Source organism: Apodemus sylvaticus, chromosome 1 (genome assembly GCF_947179515.1).
Source record: "Apodemus sylvaticus chromosome 1, mApoSyl1.1, whole genome shotgun sequence".
Lineage (NCBI taxonomy): Eukaryota > Metazoa > Chordata > Mammalia > Rodentia > Muridae > Apodemus > Apodemus sylvaticus.
The window spans coordinates 197,771,856-197,778,093 of record NC_067472.1 but is presented as its reverse complement, the minus strand read 5'-3'; the positions used below and the strand labels follow the sequence as shown (position 1 = coordinate 197,778,093).

The following is a 6,238-nucleotide window of genomic DNA, read 5'->3' as shown; positions in this document are numbered from 1 at the left end:
CTTGAGCTGGGCAAATCTTGGGATTTTAGAATATATGGACTCCCTGAGAACTAATTAGATTTAATTTTTAGGAGAACCTGGTTATTCCCTTGACCTCAACATAAATTAGCTACATAAACTTTATTGAATCCTAATAAGTGCGTGTCTTCTTCTATAGGCTTCAAAGATTCCTGTGATTTTTGCATTTATTAGACTCTAAGGTTCACAGTGCTGATGAAGTCTACATGCTGTCCTTTTCACATTCACTTTGAATAGGTTTAAAAAACTAGAAACTGAGTACCTTTGGAGATGTATATATATCCTAATATTTTACACAAATAGTTCTCATATTGTTGCACATATATTATTGTGGTTATCTATCTATCTATCTATCTATTTATCTATCTATCTGTTTGTGAAAATACATTATTCCTTACAATTTTTCAAACAATTACAAAAAAAATATTTTTGAAGCCACTAAGAATAAGGAAAGGCAATGTATGTGTCAGTGTGTCAAATGACATGAGCCTTAGATAATTGACATCACAATTGTCCATCACTCTGACTACTAAATGAGCCTCAGACCTCAGTAGTTTGTCTACCAACTTTAGTCACCAATTTGATGTTTAATAGGAAGAAAGCAAAATAAAATTTAAATTCTATTGAAAGATTCTCACTTCCAGGCTCCACAGAAAAGGTATTTTTATATCTAATTTGAATCTCATAATAGACTAACCATATCAGGAATTGTTATCTATTTATTCCTCCACAAAATGGATTTCCCACTTCTTGGTCACTTTTTGGAAAAATATTATTTGCTGTTGCAAAAAAAATGCTGCATCTGTGATTTAAAGTCTCTTACTCTAATTTGATGGAAGTGATGAATCTCGGCCAATGTGGTGAAGGAGATAGTGTTACAGCGGTCTTGAATGACATCAGCTTTTTACCTCCATCTTCCCTTCTTCCCCGTGTAGCCAACTCTCCTTTCCTTTGGTAAGAGCTCCTTTCTGAACATGGATGATGTCTGGGAAGTTGGCCAGGTGCCCCTGATACAGTGCTAACAGTCCATGACCAGGTCCATGGCCTGCCTGGGCTGCTCAGCAAAGAGTTCTCTGATGGCGTCATAGGCGTCTCCAGGGAAAGCAATGGCCTGGTTCAGACCCGCGGACAAAGCCTGCTGATGCAGCTTAAAGGCTTAGCTGCGGCCCAGGAAGGACTGGCCCACCTTCTGATGCTCCTTCTTGAAGCCAGTCACCTGCTTGTGCACGCGAACTCGTTGGCAGTGTGGTTGAGCTGCAGCGCACTGTCATCCATCTTGGGGAAGGATTTGAAGCAGTCTTTCTTGCTCTCCACCTCCTGCAGGTCCAGGGCTGCGGCAGGTGGTGTGCTCAGAGTGAGGAAGAAGTTGGAGCCACCATCTCATCCTTCTCAGCCTTCTGCTTACCCTGTTTCCAGGTCTTCTCATCAGTGCTGCTGGGACAGCTCAGGAAATGCTGGAAGACATGGCACTGCGCCAGCACAGGGTGGCTGGCCATGTGGTTCATCCAGCAGATCAGACCCTTCCTGCGCTTGGAGATGAAGTCCTCCTCGAAGCGCCTGGTGGCCTGCTTCTCGGGCAGATGGGGCACCGAGATGACGGGAAATTTCTCTGCCAGGTGCGCACACAGCCAGTCCAAGTGCTGATAGCACCTGTGCACGGGCACCTGGGTATGCATGGGCACCAGCTTGTAAGAGATGCAACTCTTCAGTCCTTGAACTTGGTCTGCTCGGTGGGGTCGTAGATGGTGCACTGGAAAGGGTAGGGGTTCTCCTGCCACTCGGGCCGTAGGGGCCCAGCACCATGCACAGCCTGTCCCCATCCTTCATGAAGCCTGACGCCTCTCTCAGCACCAAGGCCTCCCGGCCCGACCTGACAGAGGTGGAGAATGATTAAGGTTGAGGCTCACCGAGGCGGAGCTCTTGGCTCCAGACACTTGCTGAGGCAGGGGCGATGAGACGCCTCGTGAGCCCAGCGACAGGTCCCAGCCTGTGGACAGAGATACCTGCTGGCTGCGCTGCCTCCCGCTGCTGCCGAGCCTGCCAGGTCTGGGTACGCGCCGCTGCCCAGCGCGCCTGGCTCGTCGGCCACTCTGGAGCTGTCGTCCCACTCATCATCCCAGTCATCATCTCTGCCTAGGCTGGCCTGGTGACCAGGGAGGAGCTGCTGGGGCGACAGCTGTAGGGCGCCCCTGCTGGAAGGAAGCTGGCGTTGCCAGCTGTCAGCAGCTGGAAGGCGGCGGGCAGCGCAGGGGGCAGAGGCTCAAAGCTGCCAGGGCGGCGCGTTGGCGGAGCGGGCGGAGCTCCCTGGCCTACGTCTGCTGGTGGGCCAGGCTTGGTCGTGCAGATCACCTGTACAGAGGAGGTCGGGAAGAGACCGCGGTGGCCGCGGCTGCTGATCCCTTCGAGCCAGCCCTCCATGTCCTGATCACTGCACAAGCTCAACACCTGCTCCTGCAGTGAGATCTCAACGGGGTTCTTGAACTTAAAGCCTTAGAGCGCCCGGGCACGCAGCGCCACGTTCCCGAGCCCAGAGCCCCGAGCTCAGGCCAGTCCGAGGGCCCAGTGGTCACTGTCCTCCTCCCTGAACGCAAAGGGAGCTTGGAAGGAGCTTGGAAGGCAGCACAAGGTCCGCTTCCTGCTCCTCTCTCGCCCTCCCTGCAGATCCGCTCTGCTAGCAGGAGCTACTGCTGCACAGGCCGCTTCTGGCCAGGGTGGGGCCTGGGCCTCCCCACAAGGTTTTCTTACCACTGGCCCTTTACATGTCTGTGCCTAGATGAGTACAGAAAGTGAATCTCTAAGTGTCCTTGTTGCAATGCTTACATTCCATTCCACATCTGTCCCAGACACACACTTTTTCTTCACTTCTCCTATTAGATCCTTCCCTATTATTCTCACCTCTCCTTGCTTGTTGGTCTAAGTGAAGACACAGATTAGGTCTTTTCATATCACAGCTGGCCCTGTACACAAAGACACAACCCAATCCCCAGACCGACTTGCTGCTGGCCAGTGCAGAGTTGTAAGTGAGGTGGTACTATCAGTACAGGACTAGGCTGAGGGGCCAGGTCATCACTTGTAAATGTTCCTAGATCAAAACATGAGGAGGACACAAAGCATTCTGCTCTCCAATGCTCTGTAGAGTAGAAATTAATTTATGGACAGTGGGTGAGGATCCAGACATGGCTCAGTACTGAAAAAAACATCTCATTCAATCGGAACTTATTTGATCTCAGCACCTATATGTTCGCACATAAGTTCTCTACTCAATTTCTAATTCCCTTGGGTGACCTTGGCTCTAATAATGAATTCATATACCTACATATCGACCAAAAATTCACATGCACAAAGTCTTCTGAAAAAAATAGAAATCCATGAACATAGAACTCTGTAACCGTGTACCGGCTCATGAGCCTGCCTGGGTCTCCTCAGTCTTGATGCAATTACTGAAGGGGAGGTGGGGTGGGGGATCAGGCAGAGAACCCATGGGGAAGTAGAGAGTGTGGAGTTCTAGGGGAAGCTTAAAGTCCCTGAAAAATCCCAAGACAGCAAGAGAAGGAGAACATGGAATATTTTAGCCAGGTGTGTATGGACTTCCTACTTAGCCATTAGCTCTCCTTGATTTGAATCAGAGAAAGAATAATAGTATTTATGCTGTAGACTCTGTATATGTTTTCTGAGGAGACCTTGTGGCTACAAGTTGAGGACCTGTTGGAGATAATAAAAGATAGAAAATCTTGCCAATTTTCCTATTGTTTAGCGTCCTGAGCATAGGCCCCTCAGGAGTTGCTCTAGGAGTTTAGTGTGACTGGGATAAACTATGTATATATGTTTTGGGCTGAGTTAAATGCTAAATTTAAACAGTGCCTGAAGGAACATGGGATGTGGAAATTCAGCAATGAAGAAGGAACAAATGTTCTGAACTTCATGATAGTTTAGGTAGAAAGTTGCTAATATCTTTCCTTTCTTTTTCACTAAGGTTCAAGGTAATCAGATAAGTCACCCAGAAGACAAAAAAATATGCTATTCTGCCTTACATCTCAAGTCCTGCTTCTTGGGATAGAGAGAGAAGTACACCAAGACATCTAGCCAGTTTGGATTACATAGTTAGATCTGATCGCAAGTAAAGCCAATTCTAGAGAGGAGAGAAGGGCTGTGCTGATATGTTTGTGATTCTCCATCAACAAGCAAAGAACCTCTCAGGTGATTTCATTAACACACTTAAAGAGCAGTTTATCCTCCTTGCTGCTGATATTTTCCTGTTAGCATAGTAAGAGGCATTTGTAGTCTATGAGACTTAGACAATCAGATCTCTCTGAGTTCAAAGTCAACCTGGGACAAAGCAAGTTCCAGATCCAAACCTGGTTGCACACACCTTTAATCTGAGTGCCACACATCCTGATGGAGGCCAATATATGGACAATGGGAGAAGGAGGGCTCATTCTCTGCCTGCTTGCTCTGACTTGCCAACACATGTGTGGCAACCTACCTCTTCAGGATTCCAGCTTGCACAGAATATCAGCTGGAACTGGAACTACTAGACTATTGGACTTCCCATTCACAGTTGCTAATTGTTGGGTTGGTTGGATTGCAGACTGTAAGTCATTACAATTAATTACCTTCATTTATAGAGACATCCCATAAGCTCTATGACTCTAGAGAATCCTAACTAATATGACTTAAATGTCTCCAATATGAGAACTTTCTAATTTCTTTATTTAGGCATTGCACTATGAACTTAGGACTCTTTTCATTGTGTCTCATAAATGTGCCTTCATTTAGTTGCATTCTAGAAAGAACTGAATATCTTCCTTTATTTCTTCCCTGACCTAGAGATCAGTGAGCAGAGAGTTGTGTAGACTTTCTGTTGTTTCTGCTGTTGTTGCAGGGCAGCTTTAACCCATGGTGCTCTGACAAGGTACAAGGTGTCATTTCAATTTTCTGGTATCTGTTGATTTGGGATCCATAGTATGGTCAATATGGGAGAAGGATCCCTGAGGTGATGAGAAGAAGGTCTATTCCTCAGTGTTTGCTATTGTGCTACATCCACAGTCACTGAAATGCCATTCTGTCTTTGAATACAGGCAAAATACACAAGGCAGCTATCATAAAACAGATATCAGTTGAATGTATTTGATAAATTTATCTCTATAGATTTAGCAGCCTCACCTGTTGATACTAGTAATATATAGGCTAAATCTGCCACCACTCCTGAGATAAATATATTAAATACATATTACAAGAAGAAACATACAGGATATAATATAGCAGATAAATATTATATATTAATTATCTTTTCAAATTTTCTCAGATTGTAATCTGGAGAAAGTCACCTGCTAAACTCTGCTATTGGTTGAGAATATGAAGCTATGGCTTCTGCATCACCCTTGGAAGAGTTGCCTGGAAGGAAGGACCACCCAGAGTCCCACATGCCTCCAGACCTGACCTGAGAACAGGCATGGGCCTGGGCAATGGATAATTTTGAGGCCTTGAGTCATCCCTCCTGCCAGCACCCCTGGTGCTGTGGGCCTGGGAACCCCAGCATAGCCACACTGCTGGATGAAGCTGCATTTGGAGAAGAGAGGGGACAGAAACGCTATAGAGAGCCACATGAAGAGGAGCCAATGGCTGAGAGTTCAGAGAGACTTTGGGGTCTTCAAGAAGTAGGAGTCACATCCAGGAGAAGGGTCCAATGGGCTCTGAACGAGCCAGAAGATGACAGCGCCCACCACAGTGGAGACATGCTTGACCCAGGTGAATCCTGGAGCCAAGGGCGCTCCCAGAAATGACTGAGGCTACAGGATTGGGGAACCTGGAAATAAAAGACACCCAAGCACTGTGGGAAGACTAAGAGAATAAGCCTTGGAATCCCTCACTATATTCAATGGGAGAAGGCAGAGCAAACCTGAGCAAGAACCTCATTCTGCCCCTGTGGGCTTCTGTGCTGGGACTGTGCCCCACGTGCCCAGGAGCCTTGAAGTTGCTTTCTTTTGTCCTCCTGCCTTTTCAATTGATACGTGAAGGAATTTTTCCTTAAATCTATGTAAAATCATTGGATTCTGATGTGTAAAGTGCACAGAATTGAAATCTTTCCTCTCCACAACTTATGTAATTGTATTTCAAGGGCAAAGACAGAATTTGAATATGGGGTAGGAAGTGGTCACTAATCAATTCAGAGGAATTTCCTTGTGGGTGGAGTTTCATTAGGGGTTGGGGTGTGAACACT

The 6,238-nt window shown here is 46.5% G+C and overlaps 1 pseudogene; it reads right to left on the bottom strand.

Annotated features, from left to right (window-relative positions):
• Nucleotides 1-737: 737 nt before the first annotated feature.
• On the bottom strand, nt 738-4,409 carry LOC127669994 (sorting nexin-18-like; annotated as a pseudogene).
• Nucleotides 4,410-6,238: the final 1,829 nt, after the last annotated feature.